A 24,880-nucleotide genomic window follows, 5' to 3' on the forward strand; every position below is an offset into this window, starting at 1 on the left:
TTCATCTCTTTGAGTTTAGTTGAATAAAATTATTATGCAACGAAAACATCATAGGAGTACAGAATTTCATATAAGGTCAAATGAGTTACCTCTAACTACAGACAGCATCAAATATTGTCATAGAAATGTTAATGAAGTTTGAGGTAACTATTCTTTCATTTGGTAGCTAAACACAGATCACCGAAGTTCTGTGGTTATAAAAGAAACTTCTGGTTAAGAAAAGTTAAGACTCCAAAAATGAGAAATTGGATTTTTCTATTTCTTGACAAAATAAAAAAGTAACCAAGAATGTAAAAAGATATTAGGAATTTACACACACACACACACACACACACAATCAGAAGATATTAAAACCTTATAAAATATGGAGAACAAATTGAAATCTAAAGATGGCTTGAAAATCTGAGTTAGTTATAATTCATTTAAATATTTATAAATGCCTATTGTATGCCAAGAATTGTACCAGGTGCTGATATGACAGAAAGAAACTTTGTCTTCCCAGAGTTTACATTCTACTAGCACAATAAGCTGCAATAAATTCAAATGAAATGTCACATGTAGCATAGTCCATGTTAATAGAGGAGGGATTTCTCAAAGCCTTAGGAATTAAGATGCAGGACCAAAGAGTTTTTCAATTTAATAAAGCTGTAAATGTTAACATGTACTTCAATCAAGAACAGGTCAGATTTTAGTACTAGTTCTGTCATTATGGTTGTATATGTGTATTTTCTTTCTTTCTCATTAACTCAGAGAAATACATCCTCAATTTCACAAGTCTGATGAAAATGATGCTAAAAAACTGGATCTTAACCACTACAACAATGCTTACAAAAATTATGAAACCCTAAACACAATGAGAAGGAATTAAGATTTTGAGGCATTTGATTTAGGCAGCAAAAAGCTAACTGAAATACTTTTACACATAAGGACATAATTTGGAAGAAATATTAGAATAACAAGGAAAATACTGTTGAATGTTTTCAAAGTGCTTATTATGGAAAGTTGTTCTAGAAGACATTCAGCATTTATCTGATATAATACCAAAATGATTTAAATGAAATTTTTCATATAATTTATATATTTTCTAATATGTCATAACATTTAAAAATAAAAAATTTCCTGAGTCCATAATTTTCATTCATTCATCTCATCATTAATATTTTAGTGTAACAAATTATTTAGCCTAAAATAGAACTAAAATTTTAGAACATAGATTATAAAAACCTGGAAGATAAAAGAGAATAAACTATTTTTTTTACTGGGTTTTGATATGAAATTAGGCTAAAATACAGAATTAGAAAAATGAAACAAAAAATATGCAACTCATTAGAACTAGGTAACTCTTACAACCTGTGTATCCCTGGGCAAGTTATTTAATTTGTTTGCCTCAGTTGTCTCATCTATAAAATGGGGATAATTACAGCATTGCCTCCCAGCATTCCTTCAAGGATCAAATGAAATAACAATTGTAAAGTGTTTAGCACTGTGACTGGCACTTAAGTGCTACATAAATTTCAATGATTGTTATTATTTTTATTATTAGTTAGTGTCAATACTTTAAAATATGAAAAAAAAAAAAAGAAAACAGTACATGGATCAGTAGGCTGGCCTTGTAATGAATACCACATATAAATTATAAAAAATTTTTAAATATAAGATTTATACTAAAAATAATTTGAACTATTTAGCTAGTAAACATTTTCCTATGTACTGTGCTTTAGTCATCTGGCTATACTTGATTGTATGTGCATTTTAACTAAAATTCTTTTAGTTTTGGAAGACTGTATGAGTCCAGAATTGAAATAGAAAACAGACTTGATTGCCTTTGGGAAATAAGGCATAATTCCAAGCTGCTTTCTGCTTTGAAAGGGCATTAAAAAAAAACCCACTGGAACTGTACACAAGTAGCAGAAAAAATACCATTCTGGAGATAGATACTTGGAAAAGGAGTTGGACTGGTCACATAGTGAGAGCAAAGGATGACAAGCACAGGCTTAGTGCTGTCCTTAGTGCTGCCTTGGTACCTTGGAAGTATACAAGAAGTGTCATAAATGACATCAGCAAGTATATGGATGACCATAAAAGGAGGTGAAGCTGGTGATATAGTAAGAAATTAACAGATGGCAAACCTGACTGTTATACCGGTGCCCATAAAATATTAAAAGACCTATTGGAAGGCCTCCAGCAAGTTAGGTAGGGCATCTGTGGAGATGTTTATAGAAGGACACAGATACAAATCACCACAGGATGAGAGGACAAGGATAGCCTGTAACCTGCACAAATGGAGGTAGTACTTATGTTGGTGCATTAATTGATGATATTACAGATTCATCAAAGCATTGAGGTAGAGAGTTGTAATAATTCTACTAGATCTCATTTTTTATGGATTTTAACTAGCTTTATTTTAGGACTTAGACACAGTGATTTATATGCAATTGGAAACACTCGACTGGAAACACATCTAGCCTTTTTAAGAAAAAATCATTAGTATTTACAGATAGTTTTTTAGCCTCATCTTTGAAACAGAGAGATTCCACTCTCTCCCTAAGATTTTGCCCTCCTTTCTATGTAATTTTTTTTGAAGTTCTTACTCTAGAGAAAGGAACACAGAATGTTAGCACTGGGTAGGATCTCCAATCAGTCCAACCTATTCATTTTACAAAAAGGCATAGATAGATGATATGACTTAACCAAAGTCATTCTGCAGGTTAGGAACATAACCTGAGTACCTGATTCCCATTTTTGCCCACTACACATTCCCTGGCTGTAACAGCTTACAGTCTAATTTACATTTAATTGGGTAGAAAATGGAGAGCATTAAAGGTTTTTGGACAGGAAAATGACATTATTAGTTTGGGAGATGAGGTAGGTGATAGCATAGGGAAACTAAAAGGAAGCCTATAAAGAAAGATGAAAGAAAATGATATTGTTTAGAATAGAAAGAAAAGGTTCGGCAGCAACTAGGTTACTGTATTAATAATACAGCTCTTTCCCTGACTTCTTGGTACTAACTGATTTGAGACAATTTCTCTACAAGGAAGAAGATCCCAAGTTTAAATTTATTTTATCTCTAAGCATTTAAGAAAGCTTAACAAAGGCTTGAGGAGGTTATACAATAAGCTACAGAAGCTTGCTCATTCAAAATAAGCAAATGCTGATAGGTGCATTGCAAAATATGCAACACAACCCCATATATACTTTATAGAAAATATAGCCTTCAATGATGAAGAAAGAAGAGTCAAATAAGAAGGAGTATTTTCTGATTAAAAAAAAATTTGTTTCAAGAACCGTATTATGAAAATTTCATGCTGTATGAACAAAGATGGATTTGGATGTAAACATATACATATATGTAATAGTTGGCTATTAAGTGCTAAGATCAGTGCTGGGCCTTTGATGAGGTTTAAATATTTTTAAAAACTAAAATCCATGGGAACTTTTTATTTTGCTTACTATATTACAACTGAACACAGTAATCAATCTATATTGCCAAAACAATACAGCATTTTAAAAGACAGTTTCCCTTCCCTCAAATCCCACCAAGAAAAATTAGGGGAAAAAAAAGATTCTTTTATTTTTAAAGTATTTCAGCAGGATATTTAAAATGATAGAATTGGAAATTTATCACATTTTCTATGATTTTGGTAAGATAATAATAATAAGAATTTATATACTGCTTTAAGGATTGCAAAGCACTTTCTCATTTGAATCTTACAACAATCTATAGATATAGATTCCTTTACACTATTTCATTTTACAGATGAGGAAACTGAGGCTGAGGGAAGTCAATTGACTTGCCTAGAGTCACACAGCTAGCTAGTCAGAGGCAGTATTCAAACTCAATACTTCTTGACTCCAGGTCTAACACTATGCACCCAGCTGCCTATATGATGCTTAGATTTCATTTCAAAGAATTTTGAAGAATATAAAATTAGGCCATACTGAGCAGGTCATGCTGTTGTAGGAATAATGATTTTGAATAAGACTTATTTCATTTAAATCACCCTAGAGCAGGAGCTCAGACTGGAGTACATGGATTCCCAAGGAGTCTGAACATAAATTTTAGGGGAGGGAGGTCCCTGCACTTGAAAGGAAAAAAATACATCTTTATTTTTTACTAACTCCTAAATCTCCTTCAATTATGCATTTTAGAACAAACCCAAGGGGATGGTCCACAGATTTCATCAGACTGCAGTCTATGATACACAAAAAGGTTGAGAATGTCTGAGAGTAAAGAGGTATACTCGGAGGTTTGGGGTGTTGATCAAGGAGGGTTTTGAATTCCAGAATGTAAGTGTTCATCAAAATGTAACACTAAGAATACAACACTGTAAAAATATTATAGTATGGTATAAAAACATTGTTCTCAATAGACTTTATCAGATCACCAAAGAAGTCTATGACACAAAAAAGGTTAAGAACCTCTGTTTCAGAGACTTGTAAAAAATTCTATTACCATAAATTTTATTCTTAATCACAACTGACTTCTTCATTGTACAAGTACCATTTTTGAATGACTTTCCTAATATACCAATACTGAAAAATTATGTTGTGCAAATAGAACAAATGTACTGAGGCATAATGAGAATTAATTCAAGAATAATTTAACATGTAAGTGAATAATTTACATCATAGGTTGATAAAAGTTAAAGTTGTCAGCTTTGGCTTTTTGTTAACTTTTGTCAGCAAAATTTTCCCCCACAACACTCACATGCTTCTAGGATCACAAAGAAAATAAATACATTTACTAAATTAATCCATTATTTAAAATAATTTGTAATTTTAAAAGGTTATTTCTTAATCATGTACTTTACAGAAATTATAACTGTGGTTTGTGTCTATAAATTTTATTTGCTGAATCTTTTCTTCAAATATAAAAGTCAAAATATCAAATAAATTTAGTAAAAGACAGATGTGAGATTGACATTTCTTGAAGATGAAGATTTCTGTTTACCCATAGCAACTGCAACATAAGCAATTTATCCACATCAGCTAAAGGTACCTTGCCTAAGGGCCTCAAAACATTGACTAGGATCAATGACCTTTCAGGATGAGTGGGTACTATAGAGATTGAGTCTATCTGAATGTAGGTTCCTCTTTGAAATGAGCAAAAGTATTATTTACCAATGCAATTATGACATCTCAAACCTCTTTTAATTACTTTGGCCTAATCATTCCTTTACTTGGTCTAGATCAGGGATCTTAACTTGGAAGTCTATGAACTTAAAAAAACCAATAAAATTATTTCAGTATAATTGGTTTCCTTTGTAATCCTATGAATTTTATTCATTTAAAAATATGATTCTGAGGATAGGGCACAGACTATTCAAAGGACTTAGGACATAAAAAAAAGTTAAGAACTCAGTATAGATAGAGATAACCAACTTTGTTGTTTTTAACCAACATTCATAGACATTATTTTCTAGATCTCTTGAACCACTTTATAATAAAACCAATAATCAACAGATGCAAAGCCCTGTATTATATTAACTCATTAACCATAATATCACTAGTGAACCACTTAAAAAACTACTGGCATAGAAAGTTGACACAAGGAAGAATTTCTTGGCAAGGATTTAAGGAATGATTGTGTTATCTCTATAAAAACCAAATTTAAAATTCTCATAGCACAACTTGAAAAATATATGTATATATCAATATTACTAGTATTTGAGACCAATCTAAAATGAATCAGAATTTACCTTATGTAACTATACAATACCGTCACTGTAAAGGGCTAGAGGATAAGATATAAAATGAGGGTTTTCCCCAGATTACTAGAGATGAATAGCATTTTGAAATTTGTTTTATAATGTACGTATATATTTCCTGAGGCCTGAGCTCCTAAACATGTGCAGAGGAAGTACTAACAGTACCATGCACAGTGGTAATAATTATTCTTCTACACTCAAATTTAAAAACATGAAATTAAATGTTTGGAGTAATAAACAGTTTCTGGATGGTTCAGATCTTGTTTTCACTGTTCTCCAAAATTCAATTTCTCATTTCAGTACCCATTTTAGGGTTTTCCAATAACTTTAAAATAACCCCTCAGCTGTGCTGTTTCATTATGTACTTTCCTCTGGTGTCCCAGATGCTGACAGTTGCTATTAGGATTCTATTACTGTTTCACTAGTTTGTGGCTGACCATTTATTATAGAGGGAATACATTGACAAGGACTTTGAGAATTACAGACACGTGCATACACACTGTGCAGAACATATAAGTATTCTTCACTCCAAAATCTATTATTCCTCAAGGCCAAGGCCAGTCTTATGGGTAGACTGAATAGGTAACTGCCTATGTAGTATGAGTTCAGAGGTGCTAGAAAGGTACTGGTGGGCCTCCTCCCAATACCTCTTTTACCATCTGTTATGATGCCTAAAATCCTACCATTACAGATGCATTCCTTTCAGTTTTCAAGAATATCATCAAAACAAAAATGCACCTAGGTGGATTATACATTAAACCCTTTTCAACTAATCCCAGGGCAAGAATTCAGGGAAAAGGCACTAGAACCAGGTAGAAGGATACAGAAAGAGAGCAATGGGAGGGCACTAAAGGTAAACTTTACCAAGGCCTTCTAAAATTATGTGCTTTATGGATTTAGGTGTATCTAGGTTGCCCTAAAGTCAATTGATTGACCTGAAGCCTCCAAAAGAACCAGCCTAATGTATAAGATCTATTAAAATGCTGCATCTACAATTTATGAAAACTATCATAGCCAAGTGAGAGTTTGTTTTCAAGTTTTATATGTTGAGGCTTATGTTTCCTCATATTTTTGTTATGCACACCGCACAGTATCTGGCACACAAAATCATAGGATCATAGACTTAAGAACTGGAAGGGACCTCAGAGGTCATTAAGTTCAACACCTTCATTATACAGTTGAGGAAAATCAGACAAACTGAGGTTAAGCAGTTTGCCCAGAGTTGCACAGTAAGTATCTGAGGCAGAATTTGCACCTAAGCCTTCTTCACTCCCAGTCCAGTGCCATATCCATTATTCCATGCATCTTTCAAGGCACTTAATTTTTTACTGATTAATTTGTGTGGTTGGCTACCGGGTATTAAATACTAGAATCATAGGTAGATACTCTGTCTTTGAAATGTTTTTTTTTTTAAAGTTTTCATGCTTTCCTAAACAGTACTTTCATTTAACAAAGGACTACGGTTAAGTAAAACAAAGTGACATATTGACAAACTCTGACAATACACAATGTGCCATTCTAAACAATATTTCTCTATTGAGGGGGCAGAGGTAAGTGGCATGATAAGTCCTTTGGCATCAAAATTGGTTATTGCATTAATCTGAATTTTAATGTCTTTTTGTGTGGTTTTCCTTGAAATTATTGTATCTCATTCTCTTGGTTCTGTTTGTTTCACTCTGCATCATTTGTACCATCAAACTATGGTCTTGGGACTTCTTTACACTCTTGAAAATTATTGAAGGCTACTAAGCTTTTATCTATGTGGATTATATCTATCAATATTTAACATATTAGAAGTTAAATCAATAATATATATTAATTAAAATAACACATTTATTACATGTTAACAAACAAGATTTTAAATGAAAAATAACATTTTTCAAAATAAAAAAATTACTCAGAAAAGTAGCATTATTTTACATATTTTTTGCAAATCTCGGCGTTGATGCTCAAAAGAAGACACTTGGAATAACATATCTAGTTCTGCTTTCCATTTATTGTGATGTTATTTCATTGAAGTATATGAAGAAATTCTGCCTTCAAACATGTATGTAATTGGAAAGGGGAAGAAGTATTTTAAAAGAAAAATAACATTTTAGTATTATTATGAAAATAGTTTGGATGTTTTAGACTCACAGTAAAGGTCTCAGGGACCCATAGGAGTCTTCAGACCACATTTTGAGAATTTTCAACTAAGTTGAAAAAAATCTTTCCAACTTTCTCTAAATTCCACAAATTCATAATTTCTAATGGCACAAAAGTATTCTACTATACCCATTCACCAAAATTTGTCAGTTATTCCAAAGTGGATGAGCTTTGTTTCCTTTTTTCCCTTCTTTTCTATAATCTAAAATGCTACTATGAATACTTTGGTATATATGGAACTTTTCCCTCTTACTTCCTTGAAGAATATGCTTAGGAATAGGATGCATGGGTCAAAGCTGATGGCTAATATACTTGTAAAGAAACCATTTAGTTATCAAAGCAAGAGTATAAGACAAAGAAAATTAAATAATAAAGAATGAACAAGAACTACCAAATCCAATATCCTAAAATTGGATTTTAAATTAATAAATGTAACCATAACTAGTTTTAAGCAATTTTATGTTCTTTCATCAGGGAAGGCAGAATTTTAAGAAAACATTCTAAGTATTTTTACAGTGTACTCAGAACGATTCACACCATTTCTAGAGATGAACTTCACCTATTTAACCTATTTTTATTTTGTATCAGGAAGGCAAAAATACATTTCTGCTTTAATTATGGAAAAATGCTAGTTGATAAAGCCATTATAGTAATTGCATTGGTTGTGTTTATTAATTTGTCACAATTAAGTCAATAAGAGCTTTACTAATGTCCTATTACTTGATTAGTTTTGAAAGTGATTATCTTAAGAACTCTACTTAATTGGAAGCCTCTCAATTTACAAGGTACATTAAACTCTCAGTAGCATCTTAAGATTATTCAGCATATGCAGGTCAATTACCAGTAATCACTGTTTTGTACAAATGTTCCATATAAAAACTACAGTATGACACTGACAAAGAGGAAAAGGGAGTTTTAATTAATATCGCTAAACTCCAATTGACATTTTCAGGATAAAAGGGCATCTTTAACACTTTTACATATGAAACCTTCCTGAAACTGGTACTGTTGCTAAAAATCGAGCAAAGAGAAGCCAACAGCTCTCCACCTTACAGATGACGATAATTTGTCATGATTGCTAAAGCACCAAATTGTACTGCCTGTACTCAAGCCCAGCTGCACATTAATTTCCAGATTAGTAAATTACAATTAATTCTCTTAGCATTGCTGTCACTTTTCTTCTAGTTAATAAAAAAGGCCGTAATCAATCACTGTTAATTCCATTTTGCAGAAAATATCTACAATAGACATTATTTCCAAATATGAATCATCACCAGCTGGGTATTCATTCACACACCGACAAGAGCAATGGCTTTTTTGGCATTAGTTGTAATACAAATGAAGTTTATATTACTGTTTCATATCAACTTCCCAATTCTAATGTTCTCTGAGGCAAGAAGACCACATATGCAAATTATATTCAAAAGGTAACTTAAGGGGCAGCTATGTGTTGCAGTGAATAGAGCATCGGCCTTGGAGTCAGCAGGACCTGAGTTCAAATCTGGCCTCAGACACATAATATTCACTAGTTGTGTGACTCTGGGCAAGTCACTTAACTCCAATTGCCTCACCAAAAAAAAAAAAAGGTAACTTAAGAGCTGGGTTAATTATTATTTGCTCACCTATTGTAATAACTTCAGGCACTTTGTCAAGCTTTATTAATTTTTAATATAAGCAATACTTGAAAAATTTGCTACATATTTGTAGCTTATTACCTTTTATGGTAATTTTTTCAATGGTAATAAAACTCTAAATAGATGACACTTGGACTTTACTGTGGTAAAAAGATATTACTCTAACAACAGCATTCACTGTCATTTTTATATTATTTAATATTTTATTTTTTCCCAATCACATATAAAAATAATTTTAATTTTTTTTTTCAAATTTTGAATCCCAAATTCTCTCCCTCCCTCCTTCCACATCCTCCCCCCCAACTGAGAAGGCAAACAATTTGAAATAGGTTAAATCATGTATAGTCTTGCAAAACACATTTCTATGTAAGTCATTCTGTGAAAGAAAACACAGACAAAAAAGAAACCACCAAGAAAAACAAAGAAAATAAAGAAAAAGTATCTTTTATCTGTATTCAGGCTCTACCAGTTCTTTCTCTGAAGATGGCCAGCACTTTTCATCACAAGCCCTAAAGAATTGTCTTGGATTATTGTATTGCTGAGAGTAGCTAAGTTATTCATAGTAAATCACCATACACAATTGCTGTTAGTGTAAGGTTCTGCTCATTTTACTTTGCATCAGTTCATGTAAGTCTTTCCAAGCTTCTCTGTGAGCATCCTGATCATCATTTCTTAAAGCACAATAGAAATCCCTCACAGTCATATACAACAACTTGTTCAGCCATTCCCCAATTGATGGACATCCCCTCAATTTCCAATTCTCTGCCACCATTAAAAGAGCTGTTATAAATATTTTTGTACACATAGGTACTTTTCCTTTTTGTTTTTTCTCTTTGGAACACAGACCTAGTAGTGGTACTGTTTAGTCAAAGGGTTATGCATGGTTTTTATAACCCTTTGGGCATAATTCCAAATTGCTCTGCAGAATGGTTCAATCAATATACAACTTCACCAATAGTACATTAGTGTTTTAATTTTCCCACATCCCCTCCAACATTTGTCATTTTCCTTTTCTGTCATATTAACCAATCTGACAGGTGTAAAGTAGTAGCTCAGAGTTGTTTTAATTTGCATTTCTCCCATCAATAGTGATTTAGAGCACTTTTTCATGACTATAGATAGCTTTGATTACTTTGTCTGAAAACTGACTATTCATATCCATTGGTCATTTATCAATTGAGGAATGGCTCTTTATTTCTATAAATTTGACTCACTTTTCCATATGTTTGAAAAATGAAGTCTGTATCAGAGAAACTCACTGTAAATTTTTTTCTTCACAGTATGATTACCAACTATGTATTTCCCTCCATCCTATTTTCCCCCTGTTTATCTTACTCTCTCTCTCCTTTTACCCTGGCTTCTGACTTTTGCTTCCACCCAACTGCCCTCCCTTCTATCAGATATCCCTGCCCCTTCCTCTAATCCCATTGCCTTCCTACTTTCCTGTATGGTAAGACAGATTTCTACACTCAATTGAATGTGTATGTTATTCTCGATTTGAGCCAATTCTGATGTGGTTAAGGTTCATGTGCTCCCCTCCCTGCTTCCCCCATTTCCCCCTCTACTGCAAAATCTCTTCTGTGCTTCTTTTATGTCAGATAATTTATCCCATTCTACTTCTCCCTTTCCTCTTCTCCTAGTGCATTCTTCTTTCTCATTCCTTAATTTTATCTTATTGTTTTTAGATAATCATACCATCACATTCAACTCATACTTCTGCTTTCTGCCTATGTATCCTGCTTCGTACTGCCTTAATGAGAAAAATTTTAGGAGTTATAAATATCATTTTCCATGTAGAAATATAAACTGTTTAACCTTATCAAATCTCTTAGGATTTCTCTTTCCTGTTAACCTTTTTTATGTTTCTTTTTCATCTTGTATTTGAAACTCAAAATTTCTATTCACCTCTGGTCTTTTCACCAAGAATGCTTGATAGTCCTGTATTTCATTGAATGTCCATTTTCCCCCTGAAGGATTACACTCAGTTTTGTTAGGTGATTCTTGGTGGTAATCCTAGTTCTTTTGCCCTCCAGAATATCATATTCCAAGCCCTCCAAACCTTTAATGTAGAAGCTACTAAATCTTGTGTTATCCTGACTGTGGCCCCATGATATATTAATTGTTTCTTTTTGGCTGCTTGCAGTATTTTCTCCTTGACCTGGGAACTCTGGAAAATGGCTATAATATTCCTGGTATAATATTTTCATTTTGGGATCTCTTTCAGGAGGTGATTGGTGGATTATTTCAATTTCTATTTTACCCTCTGATTCTAGAATATCAGGGCAGTTTTCCTTGATAATTTCTTGAAAGATGATGTTTAGCCCCCTGAACCCTTTTAAAATTTTTAAATTACCTCTCCTGGCTCCATTTTCCAGGTCAGTTGTTTTTCCAATGACATATTTCACATTGTCTTCTATTTTTTCATTCTTTTGATTTTGACTGTTTCTTGATGTCTCATAAAGTTATTAGCTTCCACTTGCCCAATTTTAACTTTTAAGGAATTTGCTTCAGTAAGCTTTTGTAACTCCTTTTCCATTTTGTCAATTCAACTTTTTAAGGAGTTCTTCTTTTCAGTGAATTTTTGTATATCTTTTTCCATTTGGCCAATTCTGCTTTTCAATGTATTCTTCTCATCATTGGATTTTTGTGCCTCTTTTACCATTTGGCCTATTCTGGTTTATAAGGTGTTGTTTTCTTCAGTATTTTTTGTGCCTCCTTTACCAAGCTGTTGACTCTTTCCTCTCACATCACTCTCATTTCTCTTCCCAATTCATTGTCTACCTCTCTTACTTGATTTTTTAAAAATCTTTTTTGAGCTTTTCCATAGCCTGAGACCAATTCATATTTTTCTTTGAAGCTTTGTATGCCAGGATTTCAACTTTGTTGTCTTCTGAGTGTGTTTTGATCTTCCTTGTCACCATAGTAACTTTCTATGGTCAGAAATTTTTTCTGTTGTTTGCTCATTTTTGAGCCTATTTCCTGACTATTAACTCTATGCTGAAGTGGGGCTCTGCTTCCCAAGTGGAGGGGGCACTGTCCTAAGCTTCAGGTTTTTTGTGCAGCTATTTTCAGAGATAATTTTGGGGATCTGTTAGCTCTTCCAAGGTGGTATAATCTAGGGAGAGGTGTAGTTACTACTCTCCTATACTATGCCTAGTCTGTGAGTGACCACAAGCCCTTTTTAACCCTGGAACTGTGACCAAGGTCCCTGCTCCCCTACGGCAGCAAGCTCTGCTGTGCTAGTACTCCTCCTCCACTGGAACTAACTGCAACCCATATCCAAGTATAGGAAATGCAAGAGAATCCTGTCCCTGGTGCCAGCAAAGAGACCCCTGTAAATCTCCTTCTGACTCATTGTCTGATCCTCTTACCATATCTGTGGGCTGAGAGATCTGGAAACTACCATTGCTGCCACTGCTTCTGCACTGGCATGGCCTGCACTCTTCTCTCACCTTGGTGCAACAGACCTTTCCTGCTGACTTTCTAAGTTGTCTTTGTCTGGAAAATTGTGTCACTTCATCTTTTTGTGAGCTTTGTCACTCTGGAATTTGTTTAGAGTTATTATTTAAAGAATTTGGAGGGCTTTGGGGGAGACCTCTGGTGAGTCCCTGCCTTTACTCTGTCACCTTGGCCAGTCAGGAAGTTTTGTCTCAATATCATCTTTTATATTATTTTTGTTATCCAACTTCCTGGTTTTAGCATTAAAATCACATTTATTCATTTGGTAGGAGTCTAGTGGGCTCAAATCCTTCTGCAAGAGTAGATAAATAGGGACAACTAGGTGGTGCAGTGGCTAGAGCACCAGCCCTGAAGTCAGAAGGACCTGAGTTCAAATCTGGCCTCAGACCAAACACTTGACACTTACTAGCTGTGTGACCCTGGGCAAGTCACTTAACCCCAATTGCCTTTAAAAAAAATTTTAAAAAAAAGAGTAGATACATATTCATATTTCCTAAACATTTGGAAGAGGGGAAAAAGAAATGTAGAAATCATGCAAATATTCAATAGGCAAATACTTGTCATGGTCAATTTGTTCTTTTTGGCCATCTTTGCATTTGAAAATGAAATGCCTAAGCTGTATGGTTCATCCAGAAATCTTGGTTGATTGTTTGGATATTTAAATCAAGTGGATGGTCAATATAAGTCCATTCATTTCATGCACCAAAGTATGGTCTGACATGTAATCACTGATGAAAAGGAGAGTTTGCAAAGATGATTGCTGGCACATTACAAGTCTTTGGAAGCCAAGTCTCAGAAAAGACAACTGTCATTGCTGATCCATGAGACTGCTGGAGTGTATGCTTTGACTTGTTCCAAGTATGAGTTCTACATATAAAATAAATTGAGTATTGAGTCAAAATCCATTAACTATTCAAAGCTATAATATGATCTAGATTAAAGAAAATAAATAAATCTTGAATTTTGTTTCTTCCAAAATCCTGAAAGGAAATCTTCCTTAAGGTCTTGTTCAAGGGCAAGTTAGACTATATCATTTTGGATGGGCCTTTCCAATTCTTAAATTCTATGATTCTAAGTGGAAATATCATAAATAGCCTACTGCAAATCTTTCTCTTTGTGACAAAGTATATCACCTGTGACACCTGGACTATTTGGAAGTTGGTTGCAATCTAATTCAATAACTAGTGAAGAACTTCCCCTTAATAAGCTTTAAGTGATTTTTAAGGGATTCACATACACCTCTGAGATAACAAAATAAAAAATACAATTAGCTAAACTTCTAGAAAGAGGTTGCTCCTTATTTACATGTTATTGCAACTTAAGACAAATAAAGTACAATATGATATCTCAAGGATGTATAGAAAAATTGCTTTCAACATACATTCCTCAGTTGTGAATTGCAAACTAAGAGATCTAAGTCTGTTGCCCACTCTCCTAAACTTACCTGGGGAGTGTGGTGGATGGGGGGAGAGACTACTACTAAGAGTGCAAGAAAACTCAGTAATTATGGCTAGTGAGCATCCTCTAGCTCTGTTGGTGTAGATATGATTTCTTCCACCTATCACTGCAGCTTAGACTTCATCGACATGTAGCTGAGTGGAAATAATTCAGGTTCCTTTAGCCTCCTCAAATTCCAAAATTTCTACAAATGTGAGTGACTGCAAAGCTCCCTTGTTTGGAGTTGTTTTTTTGTTAGGCTTCAAGAAAGGAGACTGTAAAGTGAAGTTTAAGTGCACGCCACTCTGCCAACCTTATTGGCCTACTTATAACAATCAAATCCCTTTAGTACATTCTAGTTACTATACCTGACACTGACTGTGATCTGAAGCTTCTTGAGGGGATTAAATGATCTCAAATGATGCTTAATTTCCCTCCTATTACTCTGCGGTGAGTGATAAGCACCACCTTTCTTTGTTTGTTCCTTTGCTATGTCTTCAGGTATGTGACTAGGTCATCAGTTCCTAACAATGAAGCCATAGTGACTGAAACCTCAGTTAAGTGTTTCATTTAAAAAGCTCTCCAGTATAAGAGTTACACTGAAGTGTTCATTAAAAATGCACCTGTTTCCTTCCGCATTGAAATGGGATTCAATTAGTTTTCATTCTTACAGGATGAAAATAAAAAGTTAGAGAAAATAAAATACCTAAGAAGTCATAAAATCTTAGAGGGTAATTAATGGTTGAAATTACTTGCTTTCAAAAGCAGTAGCAGACTATTTAGTTAAAATTAAGTGGAAATTTTGGGTAATTATTTGGATATCAATAGTGTTAGAGGCTTGACAAAAGTGATCTAGGATTAGGCATACTAGGACAAACAGAACTACACTGACATGGGCGTGTGGAGTCCTCTGCTTTTCTGTGCAGTGAGGGGTAGTAGAATTGAATAAGCATTGGTGGGCTCAGTCAATTTCTAATAGAATTAAGGATTATCACATTCTCATCCTTTACAAGAAAGTATTTTTTTCTATAATTAAAGTCTGAGAGATCATCAATGCATAGGGAAATATTTTCACAGGCAGCCTAGAAGAAGAAAGCTTTCTAACAACTAAATCTCAAAGCAGACTGCACATCTTTGGGATACAGAGGTACTGATAATGAACCATAAAGAGGTTATGGCACATGGTAGGTTTCCTGGGATATTAGGGTCATGAAATATCCATTTAAACAGTTTCTAGGGAATATTGACTTGCTCCAAGTTCAAGAATACATAGGTCAAAGTTCTACTTTTGAAAGAGATAAAGACTTTGTTGCCTTTCTTTAGGCTGAAATTCCACAGGCTGAATGGCTTTAATCTCTCTAATAGTAATAATATATCCTTGTAAATTAAACTTTAAGAAACTCCATGAAATGGATTTAAATAAATGTTAATAATGATCCTAGAATTCTGACCTTAGAACCCATATATTATTATGAATAATTGTTGCTGTTCTTCCTTCATTTTTGAAGAGGACCAAATGACATCACAAGGTGATGTCTTGACTTGAGAGTGAATTGGATTTAAGTGAGATAGAGCTGCACAAACTTGTCAGTCTCACTCTCTCTTTCAGAGTCATTGAAGTCCAGTGGCAAGACAACAGTCAGGATGACTGGCAATGGCCCGGGATGCAGTGGATAACTTTGGGGTTTTCAGTGTGTGACTAAGTCCTAAGAGTTTCACAGCACCTTCTGGTTGTTGGATTGTTTTTATACACCCATTCACCAGAAGGAAGTCTTCACATCCTTGGGATAGACATCCCCTTAACTCACCAATGGTTTGAGGCCTGTCAGTTACCCTCAACTTGGTTTTGCCAGTCTGCTGAGATGATTTAGTGGGGTGTGGCTACCGTGCATGCTACAGATTCATGGAGCCACTAATGAGAGTTAGGTGGTACACCAAAGGTGGATAAGCAGCCCTGGAAAGGGTTCAGCAAGTTGTCATATGAATAATCATGGATAGAGAGCTGGCAACAGAATCAAGAAGACCTATGGGTTCAAGTCTTACCATATACTGGTGATATGATTCTGGGCAAAATCACTTAACCTATTAAGACTCTAGGCAACTCTCTAAATGCTTAGGTAGAGGGAGTTTCTTAATCCAGGTAGTTCCCAATAACAATGTGATCACAGTTCCATTGGAAAGCCAGTCCCTTCCCTGCCTGCCCACAACAACAAAAACAAACAAACAAAAAATAACAATAGTTCACATTTACATAGTGTAAAACAGTTTCAGAAATGGTTGCCTCACAACACCCCCTACAGTAGGTACCAGTTCAATTTAATTCAATTCAAAGTTCCTTTGAATAAAATCTCATTTGTTTTACAGATAAATAGGCCCAAGCCCAGGTGATCCAGGACCTGAATACAAGTCTAGTAGTAGCAATGAAGAAAAATGGTCCTGGGGGCAGCTAGGTGGTGCAGTGGATAGAGCACCAGCCCTAAAATCAAGAGGACCTGAGTTCAAATCCAGCCTCAGACCAAACACTTGACATGTACTAGCTGTGTGACCTTGGGCAAGTCACTTAACCCCAATTGCCTCACAAAAAAAAAAAAAGAAAGAAATATGGTCCTTGTTTGTATACTGCAAAACCTCATTTCCTCAATTTAAATTGAAAACAATAGCACTAACATATTTTGTAAATTTAGGGATTTTAAAAGTGATTTAGGTTGGACCATGTAAGGATAGACATGCCATTCATCTTCTTTGTGCCTCAGTTTCCTCATATGCACAAAAGGGATGCTATTCTTTGCTAGAGAAGCCAACTTCAATCTAGTAAGTGATCACTCAACAACACCAAGACAGTGAGAAATCCAAGAAACTTTCTTAAAAAATCTCTTTAACTGAACTATTCCCCGAGGAAAAATCTTCCCCTTGAAGAAAAATGCTAGCTGTAGAACATCTCCACTTAAATCCCCATTTCATTTAAAGTAAAACCCTTTGCACTTTAATTACAATCAGAACCATAATGTCCTGAGCAGAAGTATATTTAATGACACAGTTTAAACTTGGTTGGATGATTAGAGTAGCCAGTAAATAAAGTTACTTTTAAAAGTGGGAGATTAAAACACAGCTGAAGGAGTTGTGCATAATTCATCAGCCTTGCAGACTAGTCAGTGTTTGAAGTGGAAATGAGTCTATTTACTAGCACATTCCATGAGCTGGACCAATAGGTAGCAAATATCAGAAAACTATTCAGCAAACTTAATAGAGCCACCAGGCATCTGTCAGTTCGGAATAATCCATAAAGAGAAACAAAGGATAGAGTGTTGTATTGCGAAACCCAACCTATTTATCAAGAAAAGACAGAGAAATAATTAGGAGAGACCAAACACTATGTTGAATGATACACATGAATAATGGGAAAGTTAACTATGGTATTTTAAATTGAGGACCCACTTTGGGAAAATCAAAGCCTAATAAGTCTACTCCATCTAGGCTTGAATTATATCAGGAAATAGGGAAATGATGAAATACTTAATTCACAACTCAGGAAGGTGATTTTTCTTCTCTAGGAAGGGGGAAAAGCCATATTAGGCCTCTTACTGATAGCAATAACAAAATCAAACCTCAAATTTTGGCATTTTCACATTAACAAAGAAAATATGTTCTATCAAAAACAAATCATTATCAAGTCACTGACTTTTTTTAACTAAAAGAGATTTTTATATTTCTTACTTATCTTTACTCCATAAATCTTAGAGCAATGAGTCCTAACCACCTCCTATGCTACAGGTTACATGATCAAGTCACTGGTGAATAGTAGGTTAATAATGCCAGGCCTAGAAACAATAATTTATTACAGATACATATACGAAGCTAATTTTTAGAATAATTTTTTAAAAACAGATTTGGAGACAGAGGTTCCCAATATAGCCTATGGTACCACTTAGGCTCCTTGTATGCCATTCAATTAAACTCAATATTCATGAAGTGCAAACCCCGCACATAGAAAAACACCAAATAGAGACTCACAATTCTACTGGGAAAAAAACAAAAACAAAAACAGGTGCTCAGAGAAGTAAGTATAATGTGAGGAGAGAACACTATCTACTAGAGGGGTGGAAGACGGGAATTAGGGCAGGTCTGCATGGAGGAACTGGCATTAGCACTGAGTCTAGAAGGAAGATAAGGTATTTAAGAGGAAAGATGAGGAAATGCCTTAGAGGAACAGATGAAGTCAGTGAAGACAGAGAATATTGACTGGGGGAGCAGTTTGATTGGAACAGAAAACTCTTATTTTTTAGTTTAAAAACTTGACATTTTATTTTTACTTCACCTTAATTTCTATCCTTTCCCTTCTCTGCTAACACTATACAAATCATTCCTTGGAACAAAGACTAAAAAAGAAGGAAAATCAGCAGTTCAGCAAAATCAACAATGTATCAACAAGTTATGATAATAAATGATACTCCACATCCATAGTATTCCTTCTCCCTCTAAACAATGGAAGTAGGTATAATTTTCAACTCTTTTCCTAGAACAAATTTGCTTATTATGTTTACACATTGTAGAATTAAAATAATTTCATCAAGATTGGCAAAGTAGGATGGAGTCACATCACCTTCATTTTGTACAAATATTGGGATTCAGTTTATATTTGAGTCCAGATACCCATCTCTCCATAATTTAGGAATAATGTTTTTTTCTCCCAATTATATCACAGGTATCACTTTCAATTCAATTCAAGAAGAATGCATTAAGTATTTGCTATGTATAAAAATGGGCAGCTAGGTGGCACAGTGGATAGATAGCTGTCCCTGTAGTCAGGAATAGCTGAGTTCAAATATGGCCTCACACATTTACTACTTGTCCGATCCTGGGCAAGTCACTTAACTCTGTTTGCCCTAGTTTTCTCTTCTGTAAAAATGAGGTGGAGAAGGAAATGGCAAACCACTCTAGTATCTTTGCCACAAAGATCCCAAATGGGGTCACAAAGATTCAGACATGACTGAAATGACTAAACAACAACAATCTATAAGAAACTGGCCTAAAATGACAAAAACCAAGCAAAAAACCATTCCCTGAACCCAAGGAGCTCACAAACTACTTATAGTATACAAATGCAAACACAAATACAAGGTATACACACAGCAATTTTTTTTTTTTGAGGAGAGAATACTAACAACTGGGAATAGAAAGGAGACAAACAGAAACAATCTTATGTAGAAGAAGGTGGTAGCTAAGTTGAACATTGAAGGGAGCTACATCTATAAGTGGAAATAAGCAAAAAGTGCATTTCAGGCATAGAGGACAGCTTGCAAAAATACAAGGAGGCAGGAGATAGAATGTCCTGCTGGCCAGATCACAAAGTGCAGGAGAAGGAAGTGATATGAAACAAATCTAGAAAGATATGCTGGAGTTGGGCAGTGAGGGTTCTGACTTCCAGCGAGGGGAATTCATATCTTATCCTGGAAGCAACAGGAAACTACTGAAGATTCTTGGATGGCGAATGACAATGTCAGACTCATGCTTTACACACAGATATGTAAAAGATGGACTAGAGAGGGTAGTAACCAAAAGCAGGCCAAACAATTCAGATGCTATTGCAACAGTTCAGGTCAAGAGATCACAAAGTTTTGAACTAGAGTAATTAATCAATCATTGGAAAAAAGGGATGGGTGCAAGTAATTTTAGAGTAGTAAACTTGATAAGATCTGGCAATGACTGGGGGATAGGGAAGAGTGAAAGCTGTCTCAGGTTGCACACCTGGTTGATTAGAAGGATGGTAGTGACCTTAATAGAAATTGGGAAGTTGGGAGGATAGGAGGGCTTTGGAGAAAGAATAGAGTTCCATTTTAGCTGTATGAGATGTCCATGGTATTTCCAGGTGGAGATGTCTGGCAGACTAGTGATGCAGGATTGGTATACAGATCTAGAAGTCACCTAAATACAGATAACTGAATCCATGGAGCTTTTTTTTCTAGGAATGTGCTTGTGAAAAGGGATAAATGCTATGGAACGATAGCTCTGGGGGATGCTATTATCTTAATTGCTAATTTGGCAAAGCACATATTATGTAGCTATTTGTTTTATGTCTTTGTTGATGGACAATGTGGTACAATAGAACATTGGCATAGAAGTGAGAAGAACAGAGTTTTTAGTTCTGACTATGCCATTAACTAGCCATATGGCCTTGAAGAAAACACTATCTCTCTGGGCCTCAGTTTGCTCATCTGTAAAATGAAGCAAATTGGACTGCTACTTATGCTTGTATAAGCAAATGTTGAAAAGTGTTTCCCTCACAACAACCTAGAGAAGTTACAAATTTTTACCTTCCCAACTATAAGTTCCTTAAAGGCAGGGTCAATATCTTACACCACATTCATTTGACCAATATTAATAAAATACTACTTTGCAAGTCACTGTACTGGGGATCAGGGTTGATACAAAGAAAAATATGACTTGGTCATTATAGTAATCAAGGCTTGTCAATTGATATGATTTAGGATGATAGATTTAGAGCTGGAAGGGCACTTTAAAGTTAACCTGTCTAACCTATTTTATAGGTGAGGAAACTAAAGCCAAGGGAAATTAAATGACTCACCTAATTTCACACAAGTATTGAATGGCAGGTGACATTCAAGTTCAGGCCCCTGACTTCAAATTCATCACTTGTTTCCATTTATGCTCTTTCCTTTCTTCTCTAGCAGGGCCATTGCCCTATCCCAGATCCTTATTTCTTTCCTGGATAATTACAATAGCATTCTAATCGGTCTCTCTGCCTTCAGTATCTCCAATCCATTCTTTTTTTTTTTTTTTTTGCTTTTTGGTGAGGCAGTTGGGGTTAAGTGACTTGCCCAGGGTCACACAGCTAGTAAATGTCAAGTGTCTGAGGTTGGATTTGAACTCAGGTTCTCCTGACTCCAAGGCCAGAACTCTATCCACTGTATCACCTAGCTGCTCCCCCCCCAGATCCATTCTTCACACAGCTGCAGAAATAATCTTCCCTAAGACATAAGCCTGTACATATTTTCCAGATCAAAATCCTTCAGGGGCTCCTCATTTGCTATAGGACAAAATACAATCCCTTTAGTTTGGCTTTTAAGGCAGTCCACAGTCTGGCTTTAACCTACCCTCAAGCTTATTTTACATTACTCCCCTTTAGAAAAGGGGAAAATGTTCCATTCCTCCTTGCCCAGTCCCTTTTGTTTTCTTCCTTAAAAGTTTCCCTGCTGATTGTGGTGGCATTAAAAAAACTAACATGGCTAAAATCCTGTCTCTGACACTAGTTGTATAACCTTGAACAAGTCAATTAACCTTTCTGAATTCAGGATTTCTCATATGCAAAATGAGTTTTTCTCATACATAAAATACCACTGACCTCACAGGAGTGTTGTGAGAACCTGCATGAACCTTGAAGTCCCAAAGTAAAGTAAAAGGGGTTGTATAAGATGACCTCTGAGGTCCCTTCTAGCTCTAAGTCCATGTTTCTATTATTAGCAGCAGGCACTGCATACCAGCCATCCTAGATGCCCTAGATTATGAAATTACAATCATCTTTATGGATTTTACTGTTAAAAATAGGCATATAGAGTTGTCACAAACATCCTATGTTGCCACTATTATTCCTGTTCTAGTATCAGGAATCTAGTATTTGGCTAAATCATTGTCTTCCTTGGGAGGTTAAAATGTGCCAACTATAGATTTGCTGCTTTCAGCATTCATTTTCCCATATTAACTTTTTTTTCTTTTTTGCAAACAGAGCATCTGTTATTTATCACATCCTTTAAGAAGATAAATGAGTTTCATGTCCAGAAGTAGAGTACTCTAGATGTGAGTATCTGAAATGTATATTACAATTAAATTTTACCATTGACTGCTATGTGATTTGGATGTTGTTATTTAAGTAAATAGGAGTGGAAAAAAAATATGGAAAATTCATTAAAATTAATTACAGCTGCCACTTGACCTCTCCCAAATTCCCTTCCAAACAACTCTAAAATAACACTTCAAATCCAATCCTAGAGCAACAGAAACAAAAAAAGGTTGGGTGAAATAATTTTCAACCCCAAAACAATTTAGGTTGGTAGGAAAAGTCTGTCTCACTGAGGGGGTGGGGGTGTGGGAAGGAGTAGTCAACCTTGGAAAGCCCTGGCAAGCTACTAGCAGGTCTTGGGGGGCTGCTACATCAGCTCTGAGAACTCTCAGCCCACGGATAATAAGGGGTGGAGTCAAAAAAGTGGTCAGAGGTTACAGGGGACCTTTTTCTGGCACTGGGTGTAGGACCCTCTTATACTGCCCACACACAGTTCTGGGTCACAGTCCCAAGGTGGAGAGGAATGTTAATGTGCTAGTGCTTGGGATTGCAGCAAGTGGGGATCCGGGTCACAGTTCCAAGGTGGAAAAGAGTGCTTATCATCACTCATAGGGGAATATGGGCCCTGATCTCAGGTCCAAGGCAGAAAGGAGCACTAACACTTGTGACTGCAGGAGAGCAGGAATCCAAGTCATAACATCAGGGTTGTAAGGAACAAAAGCACTTATAGATGTAGGAGAACAGATATTCTGGTCAGAGTTCCAGGGTGAGGAAGAGTACTTGTGCCCGCTCACAGACTAGAGCACAGGCCAGGGGAATAGTGATTAGACCTCTCCTTAGATCATACCACCTTGGGAGAACTGAAAACTTACAGAACCTTCAGAAGTAGTGCTGAAAACACAGCACATCATCAAATACCAAAAATAATTTTTATTGCATTATGATCTAAAAATGGTGGATTTAATATTTCTGCTTACCATCCCCACTCACCTGAATTAACCTTTTATTAATATATTAATGGAAAGGAAGAGGTTTCTTTATTTAACTAGGAGGGAGGGGAATGATTCCCTTGTTGCTTTTTTGTATTTGTTAGGTTTCTATGCTCTAATATATGGTCATTTTTGTGAAGGTGCCATGTACAGCTGAGAAAAAGGTATATTCTTTTCGACTCCCATTCAGTTTTCACCAGAGTCCTATCATATCTAACTTTTCTAAAATTCTATTCATTTCCTTAACTTCCTTCATTGTTTATTTTATGGTTAGATGCTTTCCATTTTATCTGGATCCCTTCCCTCCAAAGTAAGTACACACAAGAACAAACCAAAATATCTGGCAGGAACATGTTTATAGCTAGGTAAGCATTATAATCAAGTGTGGTCAACATGATGTCTTGGGACTGCTCCATACAGAGCAAAGTTTGGAAACATGGAAGTTAATGTTGTATGTTGCTATGTAAAAGCAAGAGATCTGAAGAGGTCATACTATATTCCACATTTTTTAAAAAATGAGGTGGTTTATTTGGAGGGGCCGATAGATAATAGCAAGCTTTTTCATGAGTCTCTTTCATGTTTATATAGTGTAACCTCTGAGAATAGTTCCAAATACCTTTCCAGAATGACTGGACCAATTCAGTAATTCAAGATGTAATAACAGTACATTAGTGTTCTTGTTTTCCTGCAGCTTCTCCAACAACTGTAACTGGTTTTTCTCTTTCCATCTTTGCCAGTCTGATGGGTGCTTTAATTTGTATCTATTAGTGATTTAGAATATTTTTTTCACGTACAATAAAATCTTTGAAACTCAATTTAGTATCAAAGAGTTCATAGATTTAGAGGTGAAAGGGGCCATCTAGTCTAACTTTCTCATTTTGCAGTTGAGGAATCTGAGGCCCAGTGAGATTAAGTGACTTAACCTAAGGACATATAAGTGGTAAATAATATAGGCAGAACTAGAATTTCAAAGGCAGTCCTTCCATTGTACCATGCAGCCTCTCAGGACCCCTTCCTGGAGATGGAGAGGGGCTGCAGATATGCTCTTAGCTGGCATAGCAGACATCTTTAGACTTCCCCTCTCAAGAGAAGAACAAGTCCTGATACATCATGTTATGAAATTCTTGATACAGCAGCACCTTACTTAAAGGTGATTCAATTGCATGGACCACTAGGCCAGTACTACACGTAGGCTACAGTATATTGTATCTTTCAAGCTATCAGATATATGCAATAATAGATTAAAACAATGGATATGTGAAAATGGACTATCTGAAGGAAAAATTTAATTGAGTGATAATCAATATCTTTTATGTCTGAAGAAAAACAGATATTTGTATGAAATATTTAGGAAGAAACATGTGTTCTGAAGAAATCTATGTTAAAATTTAATGTGCTTTAAAATAGCTTATTTAAAAATTTTTGATTTGGTGCCTTTAAATGGACAAATCTGATAATTTCATGCAAGTACATTTTTATGTGTACACACACGTATATATTCTATAAAAAACAAGACCACAGGCATGAAAGTACATATTGCTTTCATATTTTGTTGGGATGGAGTTAACTGGGGAAACTAAGAGAAAATGGTTAATCAAATGGATGCTTAAACAACCAGAGTTAATCAAATTACTCCCAACAGGAAGAATGAGAGGGTCCATTGGGTCTTCAGTCCAGGCCTCCTTGGAGCTTGCTTGCAGACTGATAAAC

General features: G+C 35.3%; 1 protein-coding gene across 1 annotated transcript in view; it reads right to left on the minus strand.

Moving 5' to 3' along the window:
• MAN1A1 (mannosidase alpha class 1A member 1) overlaps positions 1-24,880 on the minus strand; it is a 173,689-nt gene that overhangs the window by 54,153 nt on the left and 94,656 nt on the right. The window lies entirely within an intron of this gene.

The sequence above is a fragment of the Vombatus ursinus genome, unplaced genomic scaffold, assembly GCF_900497805.2.
Source record: "Vombatus ursinus unplaced genomic scaffold, bare-nosed wombat genome assembly UNPS02006779.1, whole genome shotgun sequence".
In the NCBI taxonomy this organism is placed as follows: Eukaryota; Metazoa; Chordata; class Mammalia; order Diprotodontia; family Vombatidae; genus Vombatus; species Vombatus ursinus.